Consider the following 24,741-nt stretch of genomic DNA (forward strand, 5'->3'; position numbering starts at 1 on the left):
TTGCTGTACCCAACACTGTATGAACTAGCCCTGCAAATGTTATGCATCCCGGCTACATTAGTTCCCTGTGAGCGTATCTTCTCAAAAGCAGGACAAATATGCAACGACAGAAGGAACAGACTCACTTCGAGTAAAATTGAACAAATTTTATTTATAAACCAGAACATTGATTAGTTTTTTCTGTAACATATACTCATTGTGTGTGTCGACTGTGCATACTAAAATATATTACAGTTTTTGTATGTTACTTTTTATGCAATTAAAGTTTATTTACATAATATGAATCAGTCTGATTTTCAAAATTTCCCTACCCGATAAAAATACTTAGAATTTTATTGTAATATTTTTATTTTTCCACCAGATGAAATGTATAACTTTTCTATCTCAAAGTGACTCAGGATGTAATATAAACCTATCAGTGATTTTTCCTTCATTGCAGACTGCAGTCATACTGTACCTTATGAATGAAAAAGGCAACCATTTGATTAAGTTTCATTATTGCTTCATTTCACACTATTACTATTTAGATGTGGAGGTTTGTTTTGCGGGGCACTCAAAAATGTCGTTATCAGCATGCTATTTTAGCTTTGTAACCATTATCACGTGCAAAGGTGAAATATTTATTAAATATCTGACATGTCTGAATGATTGTTGTCACAATATTACAATCATTCAGACATGTCAGATATTTTATGACTATTTCACCTTTGACCATGATAATGGCTACAAAGCCAAAACCACAATAGTGCAAAATAAATTAATGATCACAAACTTTGTCATATCGTGGAAATTTCAATAAACAATACAAAATTCTTACTCATTATCTGTGTTACTTCAAAATAGGATCAAATAAGATCAAAATACAGGTATAGTACTAGAATAAACCAAGTTTAAAGGGCAATGTGCCTTCCATTTATTTTCTATTGTGAATGAGTGGTGAGTCATGAAAAAGAGCTAGTTCATTTCAGGAAGTGAACAGTTCTGATTCGATCTCTGAAAAGAACAGTTTTGCCCATCTCTAATGTCTTGTTCGCACGTAAAAATCATTAAATGTGAACAACAACATTAACATTAAAAGAAACCAAAACAATGGGAGATTAAAAATCTTCATCATTTCCAAACATTTACAAGCATAAACACTTTACCACAACAAATTGTACAAATTACGTCCCATGTAAAAACAGACATTAAACCACAAAGTAGTCTTTCACATAGCACCAAAAATGTACTTGCCATAGATGGCGCTACTGTGTTTTACTGTTCACTGGTTTTAAATAGTTGACTGCTTTTGATAAAGATTTTAAAAAGTATTAATTTGTTGTTGGGTTGCACGGTTTCATATTTAATGATTTTTACGTGCCAGTATGACATACAACTTTGTAATACACGCCTTATGTGGCGCTGCTGTGTGTTACTGCTCAGTGATATTTTTAAGTATTTGACTGTGTTTGGTAATGAATTTAAAATTTATTTATTTTATTGTTGACTTGTACGGTTATTGTATTAACTGTTGTATTCTTGAAGGTTGGAGAACATTTTAGTAAATAAAAAAATTTCCTATATACACATAGGGCGCCCCCTTCCCAAGATTTCCTTACGGTAGCAGAAGCAGTAGACTGCCAGTTACGTGTACGTGCTGTAACTGTTTGTTGCACATTTTTGACATGGTCATCACATATTTGGACATGCCATTTCTGACTATGGCACATAAGTATTGAAACGATATGTTCTGTATTCTGGGCATATGCTTAAAAACGTGGTAATATCTGTATTATAAATGAGTGTAAATTTGGCCTTCTGCCCTGTAGGATGATTTGAAAATGGGTCTCAGTCCGAAACTAGTCATAGAGTGAATAAAAAAAATAAAATTTGCGACTTTGTCTGGTCTTTCGTTCTACTGATTAACAGATGTTGCTGGCCCACAGCTACTCCAGCAGGCTGGAAGTTCGTAAAGGTATATCAGACATCACTTCAATACTTCGTCGAAATTGTATAAAACTGTTTCTGTTGGAAACTTTCGTGTTTATCAGTAATAACACGAAGCGTTTACCCCTGATCGTGATGAAAAACATTCTATTCAATACATAATAATAGTAGGGGTACAAAGCTGGCACGAGCTCATTTTGTCAGTGTGCGTTGCCTACATCAGGGGCTGGTATGGACTCACAGCAAACCTATTGTTCTCCACTGATTCACAGGTACTTAACCTATTGTTCTCCTCTGATTGACAGGTCCTTAACCTATTGTTCTGCTAAAAGGATCCTTCCTTTTGATTGACAGGCACGTAACCTATTGTTCCCCCACCACTTTCCACTCCCCTCGCCCTTCAGGAACACCCACGCTGCTACAGGTACACTTTCAGGTTTGACTTATTGCAATAGCCCCTCTCATCAATTTGATTGACTATACAATTAAATTGATCAATTAATTAACATCTCCCTCCCTGGTAAATCCCCTCCCCTCCCAACCTGCCCATGTCGGACTTGATCTTCTTTCTCCTTTTTCCTGTTGTTTATTCCTTATCTTCACGGGGTCGATCTGTTAATCTCTATTTGGCTGTGTTAGTAGTAGAGGATGGATGGATGCTCTTCCTGTCGCCTCCTCTTACCCAGCCATCTCCCCAACCCCCTTCCACCCTACTCCCTTGGACGGAATTTGCATACCCCATCAGATTCGAGGTGGGACCGCTGCGCCTCCCCAAAACATGGAAGCAGTATGCTAATGCTCACAGCTATCCAGCTGGGTTAACAAATGGTTCAAGTGGCTCTGAGCACTATGGGACTTAACATCTAAGGTCATCAGTTCCCTAGAACTTAGAACTACTTAGACCTAACAAACTTAAGGACATCACACACATCCATGCCCAAGGCAGGATTCGAACCTGCGACTGTAGCAGTCGTGCGGTTGTGGACTGAAGCCGTGTTAACATCAGACCTGTTCGTGTCTTCGCGGGGTTCATTTCATGCCACTGTCAAGGAGAAGCAGTAGGGTCTTTGGAAAACAGTGAAGCTGTAGGGTATCTCTCGATGAGTCTCGTGGCGATAACATTGAATAAAATGTTCTCGGGTTTCCAGCCGCGTCAAGTGATTAACATTAGACGAGCTTTTAGCAAAGTACTCTTTGGCCATTGCCAAGTGGTATGACTGCCGGTGAACTGTTGGAACTCCCATTACATACACTAGCTGTCAGCTGTGACGTCGCTGCTTCCCACGGCATCGCCATGCATAGGCATACGTTAACTCGGGGGAAGGTGCGCCCGCTTCAGCCGCGCGATCGCTGGATCTCACGCCAGGCCACCGTCTCTATTTATGGTGTTACCGGTGATTTTTATTTCAATGGCTTTTTTAATTACACAACCCCAGAAGTCGTTAGTGCGAGCCACAACGGATGTTTTGTCAAATTTTATCCGGTGTCCGTTTTCTAAAACATGTCCAGCAGATTTCTCGGGTAGTGTCGATAATAAAACCTCTCATGCTCCTTCCTACTTTGTTCCACAGTCCGTATTGTTTGTCCGACCTAAGACTGTCTATACTCGCAAGGTTTCTTGTAGTCCCCAGGTGCGCGGGATTAGCCAAGCGGTCTAGGGTGCTGCAGTCAGGGACTGTGCGGCTGGTCCCGGCGGAGGTACGAGTCCTCCCTCGGGCATGGGTGAGTGTGTTTGTCCTTAGGATAATTTAGGTTAAGTAGTGTGTAAGCTTATGGACTGATGTCCTTAGCAGTTAAGTCCCATAAGATTTCACACACATCTGAACATTTTTAGACCCCAGGTGTCGTGAGATCTGTTGCGTTTTTAACTGGTCTCAGTAACTGGTGGATTTATGTCGGAGGCTTGAGGATGATTTGATCTTGTGTCGCTTCAGCAGGCGGCTTATCTTGTCCGACACGGAGCCACAGAAAAGCAAAAAAGCAAGTTTCCTTTCCTGCTCCTCGGCGCTGGTCCTATTGTGAGTCTTGTTTGAAATCACTTGATTTATTAGATGGACGTTTTGTCCATTATTCCTGAAGACCTTGCGTAGGTGGCTCAGCTCATGGGGCAGGTAGTCAGCGTCTGATATCATTCTTGCACGATGCTCCAATGTTTGTAAAACAGTGCGCATCTTAGCTGGGTGATGGCGGCTGATAGCACGCAAGTACAGATCGTTATGCGTGGTTTTTCTATAGACGCTGTGGCAAATGCATCCATTCTGTTGGCGGCGGACGAGGACGTCGAGGAAGAGCAATGCATCGTCTTTCTCTACCTCCAGAACATTACTGTTAATTCCGTTAAGGTGTTCCGAGAACTCAAGTTTTCTCACGTCCGTAGGGCCACATGATGAAGGTGTCGTCCACGAATCGAAAGAAACAACTGGGCTTTAATGCCGCCGTGTATATTCAAAATTTTCCGTAAAGAGACATTCAACGGCTGGAGATAAAGGGCGACTCATTGCAACACCGTCCGTCTGATCGTAATACTGGCCGTTGTACAAAAAATAATAAGGCGTAAGAGTGTGCCTAAATGACTAGGCCCACACAGTCTTTGACAAGCACATTCGTAAAAAGCACCACCGATAATATCACCTTCACTAAGTCGAAGACGATTAATCAGGGTGACAAAATCTACTGACTTTTTACTATGGTGTTCACAGAGTCCCACAAGTTGACCGAGGAGATTGGCCAAGTGCTTCAACAGCTGAAATGATGGTGGGCCAGTGGTGGACAAGATGAGACGGAATGGCGTCTCATCATTGCGGAAATTCGGCAAAACATAAACAGCAGGTGGTCTAGGTGCCTGTGGGAGAAGATTCTTGACCACATTGTCTTCCGCCGAAGAGCGCTTGAGAAGTTCCCTTTCTTATTACTCCCGATGTTGGCTCGCGTTGGAGTTTCCAATAAGTATCTTCGTCCAGTACCACGCAGATCTTCGTATCACAGCCATTGTGTTCCATAATTATACACTCCTGGAAATTGAAATAAGAACACCGTAAATTCATTGTCCCAGGAAGAGGCAACTTTATTGACACATTCCTGGGGTCAGATACATCACATGATCACACTGACAGAACCACAGGCACATAGACACAGGCAACAGAGCATGCACAATGTCGGTACTAGTACAGTGTATATCCACCTTTCGCAGCAATGCAGGCTGCTATTCTCCCATGACGACGATCGTAGAGATGCTGGATGTAGTCCTGTGGAACGGCTTGCCATGCCATTTCCACCTGGCGCCTCAGTTGGACCAGCGTTCGTGCTGCACGTGCAGATCGCGTGAGACGACGCTTCATCCAGTCCCACACATGCTCAATGGGGGACAGATCCGGAGATCTTGCTGGCCAGGGTAGTTGACTTACACCTTCTAGAGCACGTTGGGTGGCACGGGATACATGCGGACGTGCATTGTCCTGTTGGAACAGCAAGTTCCCTTGCCGGTCTAGGAATGGTAGAACGATGGGTTCGATGACGGTTTGGATGTACCGTGCACTATTCAGTGTCCCCTCGACGATCACCAGTGGTGTACGGCCAGTGTAGGAGATCGCTCCCCACACCATGACGCCGGGTGTTGGCCCTGTGTGCCTCGGTCGTATGCAGTCCTGATTGTGGCGCTCACCTGCACGGCGCCAAACACGCATACGACCATCGTTGGCACCAAGGCAGAAGCGACTCTCATCACTGAAGACGACACGTCTCCATTCGTCCCTCCATTCACGCCTGTCGCGACACCACTGGAGGCGGGCTGCACGATGTTGGGGCGTGAGCGGAAGACGGCCTAACGGTGTGCGGGACCGTAGCCCAGCTTCATGGAGACGGTTGCGAATGGTCCTCGCCGATACCCCAGGAGCAACAGTGTCCCTAATTTGCTGGGAAGTGGCGGTGCGGTCCCCTACGGCACTGCGTAGGATCCTACGGTCTTGGCGTGCATCCGTGCGTCGCTGCGGTCCGGTCCCAGGTCGACGGGCACGTGCACCTTCCGCCGACCACTGGCGACAACATCGATGTACTGTGGAGACCTCACGTCCCACGTGTTGAGCAATTCAGCAGTACGTCCACCCGGCCTCCCGCATGCCCACTATACGCCCTCGCTCAAAGTCCGTCAACTGCACATACGGTTCACGTCCACGCTGTCGCGGCATGCTACCAGTGTTAAAGACTGCGATGGAGCTCCGTATGCCACGGCTGACACTGACGGCGGCGGTGCACAAATGCTGCGTAGCTAGCGCCATTCGACGGCCAACGCCGCGGTTCCTGGTGTGTCCGCTGTGCCGTGCGTGTGATCATTGCTTGTACAGCCCTCTCGCAGTGTCCGGAGCAAGTATGGTGGGTCTGACACACCGGTGTCAATGTGTTCTTTTTTCCATTTCCAGGAGTGTAGCTGCATTCCCCTTGTCAACACGATCAAAACATTGTGGTCCTTCCTGCTGCCGCTTACCGGCCGGCCGCACACAGCTGTAGCTCCTGCAATGTTGTACATGCGGACAGTCTCTTTCAAAGTAATCGATGGACCACAATCAAACACCTCGCTGCACAACTGGGCGTCTCTGTTGGTAGCGCTGACACACTCGTCCACCAGCTGGGGTACTCAAAGATGACTGGGTGTTGTGTGCTGTCCTTAGGTTAGTTAGGTTTAAGTAGTTCTAAGTTCTAGGGGACTGATGACCATAGATGTTAAGTCCCATAGTGCTCAGAGCCATTTGAACCATTTGAACTCAAAGATGTGTGCCATCTGGGTTCCTCGCCGTCAGGCAGAAGACCATAAAGAGCCACGAAGGACTATCTGTGCGGAATTTCATGCATATTACGAGGCTGATTGTGACAATTATTCGTTCGAAAATCGTCGCAGGCGATGAAACATGGGTTAGTAACTTCGAAACAGACATAAAGCGGCAATCCATGGCAATGATGAGACTCCTCCAACGAAAAAGTCCAAAGGCGCGCCCTCAGCTGGTGAAGTCATGGTGACAGTCTTCTTGGACTCTGAACGGGTAATTCTGCTTGATGCCCTGCCTCACGGTGCAATGATCAACTCTGACGTTCATTGTGTTACCCTCGGGGGAATTGGAGGAATGATTTCAGCGCGTTCATGGCCACAAAAATGCAGATGAACTTCTCCTTCTCCATGACAGCGCAAAGCCTCACAAAAGTGTGCGTACCCGACAGGAGCTCACAAAATTCGATTGGACTGTTATTTCTCATCCACCCTACCGCCCTGATCTCGCAGCTTCCGACTTCCATATTGTTGGGCCAATGAAAGATGCCCTTCGCAGGAAGCAGTACGTGCATGATGGGGCGTTTACTGATGCAGCAAGACTGGCTTCGACATCGACCAGTAGAGTAGTATCATGCGGACGTACAGGCCCTCCCAGCACGGTGTCGTAAGGCTGTAGCATTGAAAGGAAATTATATTGAATAATAATAAGGTTTTGTAACCAAAACGAAGGGGAATAATATGGTGTATTGGAATTCTGGATGAAACCAGTCTGATTTCAGAAAAAAATGCGTTGCCCCTCATATGTATTTTGAAAGAATATGAACCCCTATGCCGTGGAACCAATGTGTAAGGTGTCAGGGAAATAAACACCTTCTATAAAAACCCTGACATCATCTGGCAATATGTCACGTAGCTCCGAATAAATCGTGTCATTAAATTAACCAAAGTAATACGATCAACGAGTGAGCAAATGGAATACCACAGACTAACAAAAGAACTTCTAAATGCATTTCATACCTTCCCACCGTGAAACAGACGCAGTTCCGAGGGGATAAACGAGAATAGAAGCTGAGAGTAGAGCCGTGTAGGCTAGAAGGCTCTACGATAAGTGCGGGACAATGGGACACCCACATCGCCGGCCCATGTTAAAAGATAGAGCCCATGTTAAAAGATAGAGCCCATGTCAAAAGATAGAGCCCTCCAGAAGAACAGTATGGATCTTATGATAACACTAAAAGGGCCACACCAGCTCAATTAAACTTCGTGGTATTCACATTTGCTACTTGAAGTTAAAATCTGAAACGCGATGATTTTTCTGTTATATAATTACTGAGAAGCCACATCAGCCACTGTAATTTACGACAAGTTAAATAAGTAATTAAAGATAATTGAGGGTCATTGTAGACCATTTTTCGTAGTTTTCTGCCGGCCGGAGTGGCCATGCGGTTCTGGGCGCTACAGTGTGGAGCCGAGCGACCGCTACGATCGCAGGTTCGAATCCTGCCTCGGGCATGGATGTGTGTGATGTCCTTAGGTTAGTTAGGTTTAATTAGTTCTAAGTTCTAGGCGACTGATGACCTCAGAAGTTAAGTCGCATAGTGCTCAGAGCCATTTGAACCATTTGATAATTTTCTCTTGTATGAAACTTAATTTAAACCTAGATTAAAGATGTGATATGGCATAGGTCATCCTTCGATCCATTATAGAACTTGGAAACCCATTCAGGGAATATTCGTTCACATTTTTGTTGAGCGCAGTTGGTTTTCATCATCTTGTATTAAAATATTTCCTTTTATCAATAGTACAATTTATAAACAATGTTTTGTGAGTAGAATCAAAATTCCAATGGTAAACTTAACTGCTTTTTCGACGTTATTTTACCAGCTAACTAAAAATAGTAAAGCCTTGAATCCCTTCCACTAAATTTAGTTAGTATTAAGATTCTTTTACAGGGAGTGCAGTGTAGCTGACGCTGAAATAATTAAGTATTTGATTATATCATCGCTAGTCTCACTGAACTCTTCTGATCTCTACATGTCATGTGTTGTCTGGCGTCTCCTTACCAGCAACAGGTCTCAGGTTCAAACTAGTCAATTTCCTAAAAAACACGCTCAGAGCGTCGTTGCGCGAAAGTGATAGGGAGACACGACTTAGAACAAACAGACACCATGCAGAATGTTAGAAATTTACGCTGTATGTGAAGCTAAAGTGAATGTAAACGTGCTCGCTGACTGTACACCTCTCTACTATGTAACATTCTCGCAGTAGTCATTTTTTATTAGTCCTCTAATTGGTTTGATGTGGCCCGCTACGGTTTCGTTACAGGCTAATTTAGAAAGTACGAAAGCGTCATGGAGATGATTAACCAACTCCAGTGGCAGATGCTGTAAGAGAGGCGTACTGCATAACCGTGTCGTTTGCTGTTAACGTTTCAAGAGGTGTGTTCTTACAACTGTCAACAAGTATACTGCTTCCTCATCCGTATATCTCCGATAACCGACCATGAACATGAAATTAGAGATATTCGAGCCCACATAGAGGCTTATCGATAATCGTTTTTCCCGCGCGCAATTCGCGTCTGGATCGGGAAAGAGGGGGAAGGGAGGAGTGACAGCGGTACACAAATTACTCTCGGCGACAAATCGTATGGTGTATACATGTGGGTGTAGACTTTCCATGCCGTGCCAACAGCCGCTTCATCTTAGAGTGGCACGTACTCCCATCGTCCTCATTTGCTTGTTATGGTATGTACTTCACTCTCTGTCTCCTCCTGCAGTTATTGCTCTCTATAGCTCCCTCTAGTACCATGGATGATATTGCCTGTTATCTTAGCACATGTTCTATCATTAAGGCCCTTCTTTTAGTCAGTGTTTTCCAAATATTTTTTATCGCTGATTCTGCGGAGAACCTTCTCATTCCTTGTCTTATCATTCCATTTTTTTTTCAATTACAGGCTTCATATCCTGTGAATACTCACTTTGCGTCTTTAATTTATTGGTTTCCATTGCCTTCTGTATCCTTGTACCGTTGATGGTGGCTCATTCTTCTGACATTTTAGAGACAGTTTTCCACTCCAAGTGCAAGAGGCTGTCTTGAACCTCTATCCGCTCCTCCGTCCTCCTCAACAATGCCATTGGCAGAGCGAGGTTCACTGCTTATTTTGTAAGTCTTCTGCTGCCATTGTGGATGATTTGCATTCTAAATTATACACTGGCTAATGTCGAACCCGAGACGCACGATGTTTTGATCAGAAATTAAAGACGCTAGACCCAAATCACGGAGTGTTATACAGTATTTGCACGATGTACGACAGTCATATAATGCAGAATTTAAAAAAAAAAAAATTGGACATCTGGATCGTGCAGCAGGTTGACTTCCACCTGTAAGAGGTTAATTATCTCTGTGACTCAATTTGCAGAAACCGTACGGGGAAAAACGACGTTTGTTCAGGAAACGGGATTTCCGCACCGCGACAGAGAGATTCTTGCAGCTGGTATAAGCAACAATTGTGACGTTCTAGAGGAAGTAGAGGACCGAAGACAACCGGAAGAGCCGAAATTTTTGCGGTGGCTCACGAAACATGAGGATATCACGGACGTGTTATCTGCACAGCTGTGGCAAATCTCCCATCCGTTTTCCAGCGCTGATACAACCTTGGGTCATGGTTTACGGGTGTGGTATTGCTTGTGGCATAGAGGACTTCAGGCGAGTACTATGCCATGGAACATCCATCCTGAGCTTTTATTACTTCAGGACACTGGATGCTGTTGAACATTGGCTATTCCACGGTTTTCAATAGCCAGCCGACTGTCAGGAAGGTTGATACAAAAAGGCATTTTAAAGCATTTTCCTTCTCTCCTCACTAGTAAGATTTATTGTTTATTATAATAATAATTATTATTCAAATGGATCTAAGCACTATGGGACTTAACATCTGAGGTCATCAGTCCCCTAGACTTAGAACTACTTAAGCCTAACTAACCTAAGGACATCACACATATCCATGCCCGAGGCGGGATTCGAACCTGCGACCGTAGCAGACCCGTGATTCCGGACTGAAGCGCCTAGAACCGCTCGGCCACATCGGCCGGCAATTATTATTATTATTATTATTATTATTATTATTATTATTATTATTATTATTATTATTATTACAACATTAAACACAACGACTGTGATCAGTGTGGAGAATATCGTCTTTCATCATTAGTCGGACACTTACCAGTCGTTTAGAAGTGTGTGACGTATTGGCAGTTAATTCGTGCAGGTCCCAATAAAGTGACTTTTGTAGTTGGTAGATGGATGGTTTTCAAGTGCCCACGGAGATCTTTTGGCACTTTTTTTCAGTGGGCCGAGAACCACTGAGATCATTTACCCTTGTTTATGCCAGAGTTGTTATAGTTTACTTTCATATCCTAGTATCTGGCAATTTTGTCCTTTTGTTTCACACCGATTCCGCCGTTATCAGGAATGGCAATGTCAAATGGTTCAAATGGCTCTGAGCACTATGGGACTTAACTTCTAAGGTCATCAGTTCTCTAGAGCTTAGAACTACTTAAACCGAACTAACCTAAGGACAGCACACACTTCCATGCCCGAGGCAGGATTCGAACCTGCGACCGTAGCGGTCGCGCGGTTCCAGACTGAAGCGCCTGGAACCGCTCGGCCACTCCGGCCGGCAAACTCAGAAGTCCCACAGTTCTTTGGAATGTCTGTTACCGACAACTTTTTTCTGGTCTGTAATTGTACCAGCTCCTTGACACTGACACGTGATAATTTTGTCATACGTTCCAAGGGGCTATGCGCGCCATAGCATTGTGCTTATGCTTGTAATCGTGTCTGAGAGATCTTTTTGCGAAATTTCACGATACAATTTTTTGAAATTTACGGCAAATTAGAGTCAATCCAATCGTAATACGGTGCAATATGTAGCAAAGCCTACTCTTCGGGAAATCTTTTACGAAATGGAGGCATTGTCGGATCGAGGCACAGCTTCACCATGTACCTGAAGACAGTCTACTGTCTGAGAGAAGCAGACCATTATTGATAACAAGGAATCTCCTTGCCTCTGATTGGACGAAAAATTTGAGGCGGGAACTGCTGTCATTGCTGGAAGAGTCGATTGATGGCAGCCACAGTGACCTGTCGTGCACATAAGCCATTAAAAGAAGCTCGCTGAATGCATTAATTACGAGCGACGTTCAATAAGTAATGCAACACATTTTTTTCTCTGACAGTTTCGGTTGAAAAACTCAGAATTTGTTGTGGGACATTGTGGGATACTCGCACTTCAGCCCCTATAGTTTCATGAAGTTCCTATAGGTGGCGGCGCTATATGTAGCTTTCAAAAGGCCGCCCGTAATGAAGTTGCGTTCCAAGCAGAGAGATGTCATTGAGTTTCTTTGGCGAAAAATCAGAGCATCGCAGTTATTCGTAGGTGCTTGCAGAATGTTTACAGATATCTGGCAGTGAAAAAAAGCACGATGAGTCGTTGGGCGAAGCGTGTGTCATCATTGCAACAAGGTCGCAGCGTGCCGGCCGGCCGATCGCACACAGCTGTGATTCCTGCAATGTTGAAGCGTGCCGACACTCTCTTTCCAGTTGATCGACGCATCAGAATCGAACATCTCGCTGCACAAATGGAAGTCTCTCAGCAATGTTGTCACACTCGTCCATCAGTTGCGATACTCAAAAGATTTGTGCTCGCTGGATTCCTCGCCACCTAAAGAGCGCGGAATTGCTTGCGCGTTACGAGACTGATTGTCACAGCATCTTTCGTCGAACGGGTGATGAAACATACGTCAATCACTTTGAACAGAAAAAAAACTGCAATCCATGGAACGGCGCCACACCACATCTCCTCCAAAGAAAAAGTTCAAAGCTCAGTCGCTCTAGTCATGGCGAAGGTTTTCTGGGACTCTTATTAAGTGGTCATACTATGTCATGTCCTCTCTCACAAGGGTAACGATCAGCTCTGAAGCGTATAGTGCTACCCTAAGGAAATTGAACAAACGCCTCCAACGTGTTCGTCGCCACAAAAATGCAAACGAGCTTCTCCTTCTCCACGACACCGCAAGGCTCACACAAGTCTACACACCCGAGAAGAGCTCAAAAACTTGACTGGACCGTTCCTCCTCATCCACCCTACAGCCCGGATCTCGCACCTTCCGACTTCCATATGTTTGGCCCATTGGAGGACGCACTCCACAGGAAGTAGTATGCGGATAACGGGAAGTTTGTTGATTCAGCAAGACTTTAGCTGCGACGTCAACCACTAGAGTGGTGTCATGCGAGCGTACAGGCCCTCTCAGTACGTTGGTGTAAGGCTACGGAATGAAAGGAGATTATGTTGAAAAATAGAGTTCTGTAGCCAAAAAGGAGCGGAGTAATATGGTGTTGTGAAATTCTGGATGAAACGAACCTGATGTCAGAAAAAAAGTGTTGCATTACTTATTGAACCCCCATCGTATTTATTGTAAGTATTAATGGCAATTCGTTGCATTATAGGAGTCGAGTAGCGGAGGCCAAAGTGAACGGAAGCACGTGGAATGTAACTGTAAATATGTCTATAAATCCGTTAATTATTTAATTTTTCGTCAGGCAGAGGGCTACGGCCTTGCCGCAGTGGCTACACCGGTTCCCGTGAGATCACCGAAGTTAAGCGATGTTGGGCGTGGCCGGCACTTGGATGGGTGACCATCCAGCCGCCATGCGCTGTTGCCATTTTTCGGGGTGCACTCAGCCTCTTGATGCCAACTGAGGAGCTACTCGACCGAATAGTAGCGGCTTCGGTCAAGAATACCATCATAACGACCGGGAGAGCGGTGTGCTGACCCCACGCCCCTCCTATCCGCATCCTCCTCTAAGGATGAGACGGCGGTCGGATGGTCCCGGTAGGCCACTCGTGGCCTGAAGACGGAGTGCTTTTTAATCAGGAAGAGGATCAGGTGCGGGCGGCAGCTGAGTGTAGTCGCGAATGATTAGCAAGTGTCCGAAATAATGTTAATTATTGTTATTATTCTCGAGTGTCAGGTATTGCATTTTGTGTGATAGCTGATGTGTAAAGTCGGCAGTTCAGTATTACGGAGTACAGGACGAAAGAAGTGGTACTCCTTTTCGAACAATGTTTAGATAGTCTTTACACAAAGGTAGTGCCAGATTTTCCTAAGATTCTCACAATTACAGCATCAGGTGAACAAAGACACGACCGAGGGTCATCTTTTGCAGTGAGGGGGACACATTTTTTAGAATAACTATAGAAAAACTGCGTGATGTACCTGATGTATATATCTCGAACAATAACCCTCGCGTGGACGCGAATCTGTTACAACCAGATACCGGAGCACGAGGTGAAGGTGTTGCAGTTTCCTCAGTTTCTTTGCAGAGTCTGCACTTTGAGTCTTCTAGTGATTTTCAGAATGTGGCTTTCGTAATGTCAGTTTTCATGGCTTATTACTGTGCAGCAGAAATCAGTCCTCCAGTTTCCTTCTTTGTGATTTAGTGGGTCAGGTCTTTTTATTTATTTTGCCTTCGATCTTCTCCTAAATCTGCCCATACAATGATCCACTGCGTAGGCTCTCAGCCTGGTATTGGGTGTAACTTTCCTATATTGATTTTTGGTTTGCTGTACCTTGGGAAGCTTTCTGTTGTGCACTTCCAGCAGAACTCATTCTTGGCTTTCACACAGTGTGCCAGTGTACCTTCTTTTCTTCCACTGTCTGTCTCACTTACAAGAGCCCTCCGTCACCTGTTTTTCTGAATTTTCAACGTCACTGCGAGGATGAAGTGTACGGTGAACACTATATTGCAGGGTAGCTCAGTTGGTAGAGCACTTGCCCGCGAAAGGCAAAGGTCCCGAGTTCGAGTCTCGGTCCGGCACACAGTTTTAATCTGCCAGGAAGTTTAATACTTTTATTTTTGCTTGTGTAAAGAAGTAAGTATTTTAAAAAATTAATTCCTGTTAATTAGTTGTTTCTGAGCCAGAGAGGAGCGGGTGTATATCCTATTAGAAAATTGACTGCTGCTGGTAGTTTCAAATCTCTTCCTGAGTAGTATATCTCCACACTTGTAAACACAATAACTGTACCAAGAGGAGTGCAAACGCTCTCATTTCTAACTTACAGAGTCCTGTTCAAACGTCGACAATCGCCCATTTTACCTATCCTCGAACTGAATTGTAAATGGATGGTCATACAGGACCAAGAGCGTACCCAGAGTCTGAGATAGGAAAGTAGGGAAGGGCAGCTGGTATTAATCTCTCGATGTATGTCAAAATAGTTGACAAATGGCTCTGGGTACACTTTTCGGTAGTCAATATCCTTTATATATTCCAGTTTTCTTCGAATGATGCCGTATTGATACGTCTGTCTATGCAAGACAGTCTGTTAATCTGTAACTCTGGTCACATGCAATGTACAGCTGTATAATATCTTTTCCATGCCAATAGGGATAAGTTCTCGCAGGAGTAATTATCATTCGAACCGGATGACAATCCGGAGAGTTGTGTTAATATGCAAAGTAATTCACGTGCTTTACTGTAGTCGCTGTGAAGGGGGTGACCGTTAGCGGTATTTTCAGTAGCACTTCTGAACTGCATAGGAGCTTTGGCCTTCATATGGGGATAGTTTCTACTGTTTGTCTTGGTGCTTGTCAAACCATACGTTGGCCAGCAAGGTCACCGTATTCTCCCCGCTGAGAGCATTATGAGCAGGGCCCTTCAACCATCCCGTGATCTTGACGATCTATCGCTCCAGCTGGACAAAATTCGGCGTGACATCCCTCAATAGGATATCCAGCAAATCAATTAATGCCAAGCCAAATAACTGCTTTCATAAGGGCGAGAGCTGGATCAACGCGTTACTGAATTGCTCAAATTGTGAAGCTCTTTCTCTTGAATTAAAGTTAGTTTTTCAGAAATTGTAAGCATTTGTTTGTCTGCAAATGAACATCACGTTTACCGTTTCCCATCCCTTTCGGAAAACTCATTTGTGGTATTTCTTAGAATGTGTTATTCTGTAGGAGCCCAGGTTGAAGAGCCACTACTACGCAGATCTGGCTTGCGGCTGTGGTTCGTGAGAAGGGTGCTGACCGTTGGTCGCTCAAGAAAACAATATCAGAAAGTCAAACAGTTTACTGAGTTGTTACACTCACAGCGCTACAATGCTGCAGCCACTCCCCCTTTAGCGTGTGGCATGGAAGATCCCGGTGCGCTGCTATGCCAGGAGACAGCCCGTAAAGTCGATGTGTGCCCCAGTTAGGTGCGGCATGGATGCTTGCGATAGATGCCAATGGCATTAAAGTCCCCCACAGGTCTTGCAGGGGATATCATTTTCCAGTCATAGAACTCGTCCCTACAATGGGGAGCGCTTGGCGCTAGGACACCTGCACAATCGTAAGAGGGCTAGCGTCACTACAGCCCCAGTCTCGATTTGCAGCCCCCTGCTGCTGCTGGAGTGAGAGTGGAGGCGGCTCACATATAGAAAAATGTCAAACCCATGGAGGAAAACTTGGTGCCCGAAGACGATCCGGCAGCGGCGGTGGCCTGAACTCGTGGCGGTTGCGCAGATCCTTGCCACTCCAGTGTCTGACATAGTCGTCTCATCGTAACAGGTGCTACCAGACAGTGAATAGTTCAAGGTCGTCTATAATGATGATAATAAGCAGTACAATCACCAGTTAAAGAAAACTTTTCACAAACACCGTGTTCTTTAAAGCAAATATTTACAACTTACCTAACCTCTATCTTTCGTCCTTGTTATAGACAGTCAAGGCCACATCAGAAACATGGTAGGACCTACCAAAGTCTTTATTCTCCACCTCACCATCACGATAAGTGCGATAATCAATCGCATCACGAGAATCAAAAGTTTCCAAAACAACCGCAGTAGAAACACTAGCACTAACATCTCAAATGGTTCAGAGGGCTCTGAGCACTATGGGACTTAACATCTATGGTCATCAGTCCCCTAGAATTTAGAACTACTTAAACCTAACTAACCTAAGGACATCACACACATCCATGTCCGAGGCAAGATTCGAACCTGCGACCGTAGCGGTCGTACGGTTCCAGACTGTAGCGCCTAGAACCGCTCGGCCACTACGACCGCCTTATCAACCCTGTCGTCCATCTAAATGGCTCTGAGCACTATGAGACTTAGAACTTAGAACTACTTAAACCTAACTAACCTAAGGACATCACACAACACCCAGTCATCACCAACATCTCAGATGCGACGCTACGGTAGAAGACATTACAGACGTGGAGGAGCATTGTCGTGTTCAAGATTATTGAACTATTGAAAACATTGACGTTAAGAGTGGCACTGGATCGGTGTAGTGAAAATTAAATAGAAAGGAGTTACCTCTACCTCAGTCCTTAACAGTCTTTCTGTTTTTTTTCCCTTAGGTATACGTATTTAACTTTAGTATTAGTAGTAATAATGACTACGACGTGTTCGGTCACGATCATCGTCCGAGTGTAATAAGAAACGTTATTCTTCAGACTAGGTGACACATTTGCATTGATCCACGGTACAGTCTCGATGATGCTGTGCCCACAGCAATGGTAATTGACGATGGAGTTGGGTTTGAGTCAACATGGAAACACACAGGTATCGTTTCAGCTGGCCGGTTCTAGGCGCTTCAGTCTGGAACCGAGCGACCGATGCGGTCGCAGGCTCAAATCCTGCCTCGGGCATGGATGTGTGTGGTGTCCTTAGGTTAATTACGTTTAAGTAGTTCTAAGTTCTAGGGAACTGATGACCTCAGATGTTAAGTCCCATAGTGCTCAGAGCCATTTGAATCATTTTGTATCGTTTGCTGAGGACCCTACATTCAACAATGTGTGTTGAACGGTGTTTTCCGAAATACTTGTACCTGCACCAGCACTGAACTATGTCTCTAAATCTGCCACAGATCACCTGCTATCTTTATTTACAGAGCGGGCAATCCTCCGACCTCCATATTCGGTGATGAGGCGTGTACGTCCAACACTTGTCCACTGCTCGTGGTTCCACCATCCTTCAGCCTCTCTCTGTAGATGCCGCGACAGTAACAACCGTTCAGCCCTGGTCCACAGAAGCCATTGCAGAGAGGGGGGCAGCAGTTGCAGATGTCATCGACACTAATGGATACCGTGTTGGCAGCGATTTCAGTGGGTCCCCTTCAAACAGCAACTAGGAGGGTAAGTCAATTATTATCCGCAAAGTAGTTATAAAAATTTATTGTAATCAAATGGGAAACTTACAAGAACATCATTTTTTGACATAGTCTCCTTGCGTTTCAACACACTTGGTCCATCGTTGTACAAGCTTCCTGATGCCGTCATAAAAGGAGGTTCTCGGTTGAGCTGCGAGCCAGGAATGTCCCGCTTCTTTGTCCGAGGCAAAACGACGGCCCCTTAATGCGTGTTTGAATGGACAAAACAAGTGATAGAAGGGACAAGATAGGGACCATATGGAGGATGATCCAGTACTTCAAATTTGAGTTTCTGGAGCGTTTCAGCAGTGTGGGCAGCAGTATGCGGACGGGCATTGTCGTGCTGCAACACACCTTTTGACAGCAATCCTCGGCGTTTGCTTCGAATTGTAGGCTTTAGCCTGGCAGTAAGCACCTCACTGTAACGGGCACTGTTTATTGTTGTGCTCCTTTCCCCATAATGTTCCAGTACTGGACGTTGTGCGTCCCAAAAAACCGTAAGCATCAGTTTTGCTGTGGACGATTTGGTCTTGAACTTTTTCTTTCACGGCGAATTTGGATGTTTCCATTCCAGACTTTGCCGTTTACTCTCCGGCTCGTAATGATGGCTCCATGTTTTGTCACCAGTAATGATCCTGTCTAAGAAGTTGTCCCCTTCGTTACCATAGCAATCCAAATGTTTTTTGCGGATACCTAAGCGCGTTTGTTTATGCAACTGGCTGAGTTGTTTTGGGACCGATCTCGCACGAACTTTATGAAACCCAAGTCTGTTTTGGATGATTTCGTAGGCAGAACCGTGACTAATTTGCACATGATGCGCCACTTCGTCAACAGTTAGTCATCTGCGTAAGAGAATCATTTCACTTGAACGCTCAATGATTTTTTCATTTGTGGCGGTAAACGGTCATCCGGCTCCTTCATCGTGCGTAACACTTGTGCGACCTGATAAGCTTTCCGACCACAAAAAACGGATCACTGAACGTTGCTCTTCTTTGGTGCAAATAGACAGCGGAGAGCCATGATTACCAGTACGGCAGCGATAGCGAAACTAACCTAGCTGCTTGAAAATTGCAAAGATACAACAACAAATAAACAAAGCATGCATCATAATCGTAAAACGACAGTACTACCAAAATAAACAAATAACCACTTTATTTATGTCAATTGCATTGCCAGCCGGAGTGGCCGAGTCGTTCTAGGCGCTGCAGTCTGGAACCGCGCGACCGCTACGGTCGCAGGTTCGAATCCTGCCTCGGGCATGGATGGTGTGCTGTCCTTAGGTTAGTTAGGTGTAAGTAGTTCTAAGTTCTAGGGGACTAATGACCTCAGAAATTAAGTCCCACGATGCTCAGAGCCATTTGAACCATTTTTTTAACTAAATTGCGGATAATAATTGACTTACCCTCGTAGTATACTGACTGAAGTCTAATCATCTCATGAAAAGTTCCATGCACTGGTAAGCCATTTAAGCAAACACTGTTCCGCCCGAATAAATATTTTTATTTTGTTCTGTGCTATAAATCTTCTTAGGCTTTTGCGCCATAGTCGAGTGTACAAGGCGTTTGCCATGGCTCTTGGTAATATTGCAGTAGATCAGCGTCAAACAGAAAATTGTGCACTGATTGAAATATAGTAAAATGGAGATCATTTGCTAACAGACTCAACAAGATTGCAAAGTAATGTTGTCCACAGTGAGCTCAAGACGCCATTGTTTTGGTCGGTTCCCTCCCAGTGGAACAAGTTTGACAGTGGCTACTGCAGTAATTTGTGGTAGGGTTTCTACGCGGCTGGTTTAGAGAGCCTGCAGTTGACGAGTATTTACACTCGTTACGCGCGACCAGCCGTACAAAAGCCCCGTCTCTTCACTGCATCGTCAGGACTGAGCTGCTCGGTCTGGCTCGCCTTGGATGCGTAAACAGCCCTGTTCTTGCAACAGGCATCCTGACGCCTTGGTGCCCACCGTCTTTTTCAGTTGCTGTGGCTGAGGTTCTATTATCCACAGTAACGCCAAAAAAATCGTGATGGCACCACAGTAACAAGGACCGTTCTCTTTGCAGAGATTCTCTAGGACTCTGGGAACATTCCGTTGGAGTTTACATGGAATCTATAAAATTAGTACTTCTCCAGTGCAGTCGTTGGGTCTTAATATTCATCTGAGTGTAATCGACTTGCTACAAGACAAGTGATCAGGTGCGTTCTAGTTTTGCCATTTTGACCTTATCTTGCTTGGTAAGTCGGAGCCGGTGGCTCTTATCAGAAATGTTTTTCATTAATGTAGCAGTGCAGGCAGGATGGAAGGCTTTCCCACTTTTATTTTGAAAGATATAGCTCACAAGTTAATGGTTTTGAACTTAGACAGTTCACATGTTAATGCTGCTCTGTATCCTACATATTTTTGATAATACTTTTCTTTGTGACATCTGAGCCTCATTGAGAGGCCGAAGGTTGACATTATCAATGGATAAACATTAACAATATTTCGTTTTCTTTTGAAATGTTACCTCCTTCTAGGTTTCGCTCTTTTTACATCGGTTTTGTTCTGCTATGACACGTCTAGGGTTCGGTAGCGGTCGTGCAATGCCACACTCACGTACTCAGCAAAAAAAGGAAAACCCTGCGATTTCACGCCTTAAAAAAATTAATCATTCATACAGGATACAACAATCAAATCTTTCCACTGAAAAGTTCTCAGATATGTATTGCAAACGACCACCCACACAAGAAAACACAGATTAAAACATATTTATAAGATTTTCTGCAATGAAGGGTTGCCTTTTAATTGATCTAGTTTATTTCATTAAGTTAGAGTATACAATATAATCTGAGGTCAATACTAGTCACAAGAAAATAAATTTGTTGTAAGAAAAGTATAATAAGAAAAAGCTATCTTGAAACTAAAAATCGTGGAATCTTAACTACCCACACAAAATGCTGTTAAAATTGTGTGTGCTATACCGTTAAAATGATTATTATACTAAAATGTAGACTTTCATGGCCGGAAATATCATGTCCATTATAATTATCCGGGCTGTTATGCCGTGGTCGGTTGATGAATTCTGTGGTGATTCCCAACGTTTCGTCTCCGACTGCGGGAGACATCTTCAAGGGGGTCCGTAGCTCGATGGAACGTCCAACACACGCACTGGCTCGCTACTGACTGCCGCTAAACTCCGTGTCCGCGCGCCCCCGCGCCGCGGCCTGACGTCACGTGTTTTGAAAACGTCAGTGCAATTGGCCGCTGTCCGTCGCCGTCGATCGCCGTTGCCATCACCCAGTAGTGGACGAGTGGTATACATCTTCTTTAACACCGGCATCCATATACCGTTTAATTTGACGCCCTCCTCCTTTCGGTTGAAATTATTTGGGTGTTTAGCGATTTCGATTGCTCCCTGTAGAGCCTTTCGTAATATCCGCTCGTGGCCGCTAGTACTTGCGTCTCCTCGAAACGAATATTGTGGTTCCCTGGCTGGAAAGCATGCTCCGCAACAGCTGATCGTTCCGTTTCTCCTCTTCTACAATTTTCTTTGTGCTCTTCCAAACGTTTAGAAACAGTTCTTTTAGTGGTACCCACATAAACATCACCACAGCTGCATGGGATCCTATACACTCCAGATTTTTCCAATGGTTTGCGAGCGTCCTTGGCCGACCTAAGGTATTCCTGTATCTTCCTGGTGGGCTTGTAAATTACGGTAATATTCCGTTTCGTCAAGATCCTCCCTATTCTTTCCGTTACATTTTTAACAAACGGCAGGAACACCTTGGATTTTGCAGTAGCCTGTACGTCAGTATGATTTCTGCGTGGCTGCCTCAACGCACGTTTTATTTCGGCGGACGAATATCCGTTCTTCGTTAGTGCATTGTGGAGATGTCCAGCGTCGAGCAACTCAGGTTCACAAATATTTCTAGCTCTGTCCGCTAACGTCTTGATAACACCCCGCTTCCGTTGTGGGTGGTGGTTCGAATCCCGGTCCAAATAACGGCCCGTGTGCGTGGGTTTGCGGTACACTGAGTGGCCCAAACTACCATTTTCGTTTCTAAACACAAGCACATCGAGGAAATGTAGTTTGCCGTCTACCTCCTCCTCCATTGTAAACTGAATTCTTGAGTTTATACTGTTCAGATGTTCGTGGAACCGGTTTAGTTCCTCCCTACCATGTCTCCACAACACAAACGTGTCATCCACATATCGGAACCATACATTTGGTTTCTTGCTGGCAGTACATAAGGCCTGTTCTTCGAATTTCTCCATAAAGAAGTTTGCAATTACGGGACTTAGGGGGCTTCCCATAGCCACGCCATCCGTTTGCTCATAAAACTGTTCATTCCACTTGAAGTATGTGGTCGTCAAACAACACTTAAACAGTTCTAAAATATCGGCAGGAAAAATTCGATCCAGCTGTTCCAATACATCATTAAGTGGAACCATGGTAAACAGCGATACCACATCGAAGCTGACCAATATATCCTCCGGCTGGACCACTATGCCATTCAATCTGCTGATGAAATGTGTCGAATTCTTTATACAAGAGTCCGAACGGCCCACATGTGGTTTTAACAGCGTAGTCAAAAACTTGGCTAACGAGCAGACATAATTCGTAGGATCTTTGCCACGTGGCATTGATATCTGAAACTTCTGGTGTCAGCTACCATACGCGACAAGTTGTTAAATTAACAACTAAGCTTAAAGCGTGAGTTAAGTTTTGTATTTACATACGAGGTATTGATAGTTCTTTGGAATTTTGTTATACCAGACAGACAGCTATCAATTACGTGATAAATACTTACATGGAAACTTCTAAAAAAGCTAACTCACCTCATATCACGAAAACTTCAAAGTGCAAACTACATAGTGTTTCAAAAAGAATATAGTATCACAAAGTATTATTTTGTCAAACTATCGATCGCTGCACCTCGGCTCGGCTATTGGAGAAACAAATACATAGTCTAGTTTATATTAATAGCTGATAGGTGTGAGTTGTCTTCTGTTTTGCTTGGTAACCGCCATATGTTTAAAATGGCTACTCCGCAGCAGAAATCATTTTGTGTTGTCGAGTTTCAGAAGTGCAATTCCGTGATTACAGTGCAAAGACGTTTCAGACTGAGGTACCAAATTGATCCTACGAATGGATGGAACATTCGCAGATGGTATCGACAGTTTCTAGATACAGGATGTGTATGTAAAGGAAAGAGTCCTGGCCACCCTCGTGATCCTGAATAAAATTCTGCACTAATTCAAACTGCTTTCCAGCGTAGTCCTTCAAAATCAACTGCCTGCAACAATAATTTGGTGTGTTTTGAGACGTAGGTTGATTATGAAGCCGAACAAGTTATAGCTGTTTCAAGCTCTGCGTCCTGATGACAAACGCAACCGTATGGCATTTTGTAACGAGACTCTTGTTGCTATTGACAATGATAACACTTTCGCACAACGCATCGTGTTCAGTGATTAAGCAACTTTCCATGTTAGTGGTCAGGTAAACAAACAAAATGTTAGAATTTGGAGCATACAGAACTCACATGCAGCGACTGAACATGTACGATATTCGTCCTAAGTCAATGTGTTTTGTGCGATATCCTGATCATCTGTTTACGCCCCATTCTTCTTTGATGGAAACACGGTTAACGAAAATCTATGCCCGGTAGTTGGGAGAAAGCACGGGTCATACCTGTCTACCAGAAGGGTAGCAACACTACCGCCTGGTATCTTTCATATCCGTTTGCTCTAGAATCTTAGGACTTATTCTGAGGCCAAACATAATAAAGTAACTCGTACGGAATATCCTCGTCCAGCCGGCCGGGGTGGCCGAGCGGTTCTAGGCGCTACACTCCGGAACCGCGCGACCGCAGTTCTAGAGGACTGATGACCTCAGAAATTAAGTCCCATAGTGCTCAGAGCCATTTGAACCGTATTTTTATCCTCGTCCAGGAAGCCAACCAATAGTAATTCCGAAAACATCGATCATGTGAAACACATGGCATACTTTTCTCACATGAGTTCCTGAAAGCCATGGCTCAAAGCAGTCAGTAACATGCTGTAATTCTCGATTTCTGAAAAGCATTTGACTCGGTACCACATCTACGATTACTATCAAAAGGACGATCCTTGGGGGTAGCAAGCGAAATTTGTGACTCAATTGTGGATTTCTTGGTATTCTTGGTAGGAAGGACGTGGCATATTACCTTGGATGGGGAGACATCGACAGACATAGAGGTAACTCCGGATGTCCCTCACGGAAGTACGTTGGGACCCTTTCCGTTCATATTGTATACTAATGACCTTGCATACAATATTGATAGTAATCCTTAGACTTTTCGCACATGATCCAGCACAGTCTGACAGAAGGTGCACAAATATTCAGTCATATCTTGATAACTAGTGCAAATATTGGCAACTTTCTTAAAATGTCAAAACATGTAAAATTTAGCTCTTTACGAAACAAAAACTAAACATAGTATCCCATGACTATCGTATCAATAAGCTGTGGCGGTTCTGCTTTTAAATTTATTTCTTCGTCTGTTGTTGGTTGATTGTCCTCAGTGTCGTCGTACTACATTACTACACTGGCTGAAACAATGGGTTGTGGATTCCGACACTGACTACTGCAGATTATGTAGCTGACAGGTGCACAGTTGTGTTTCATAGTACTTTAATTTCACTCTTCACAATTCCCCAATAATGCACAGTTATATGGCCAGTACACTATTATGTGACCTTCGATAAGCCTCATTAATAGTTAGCAGGCGAAACTCCACATACTGCTACAGTAGTTTCTTGTTGAACATCTAGGAGCAGTAAAACCTAAACACAAAGTTCACAGCTCTTGAAGAATAATCAGGTACGTATGTAGCAGACACTGTCA

The sequence above is a fragment of the Schistocerca piceifrons genome, chromosome 8 (genome assembly GCF_021461385.2).
Source record: "Schistocerca piceifrons isolate TAMUIC-IGC-003096 chromosome 8, iqSchPice1.1, whole genome shotgun sequence".
NCBI lineage: Eukaryota > Metazoa > Arthropoda > Insecta > Orthoptera > Acrididae > Schistocerca > Schistocerca piceifrons.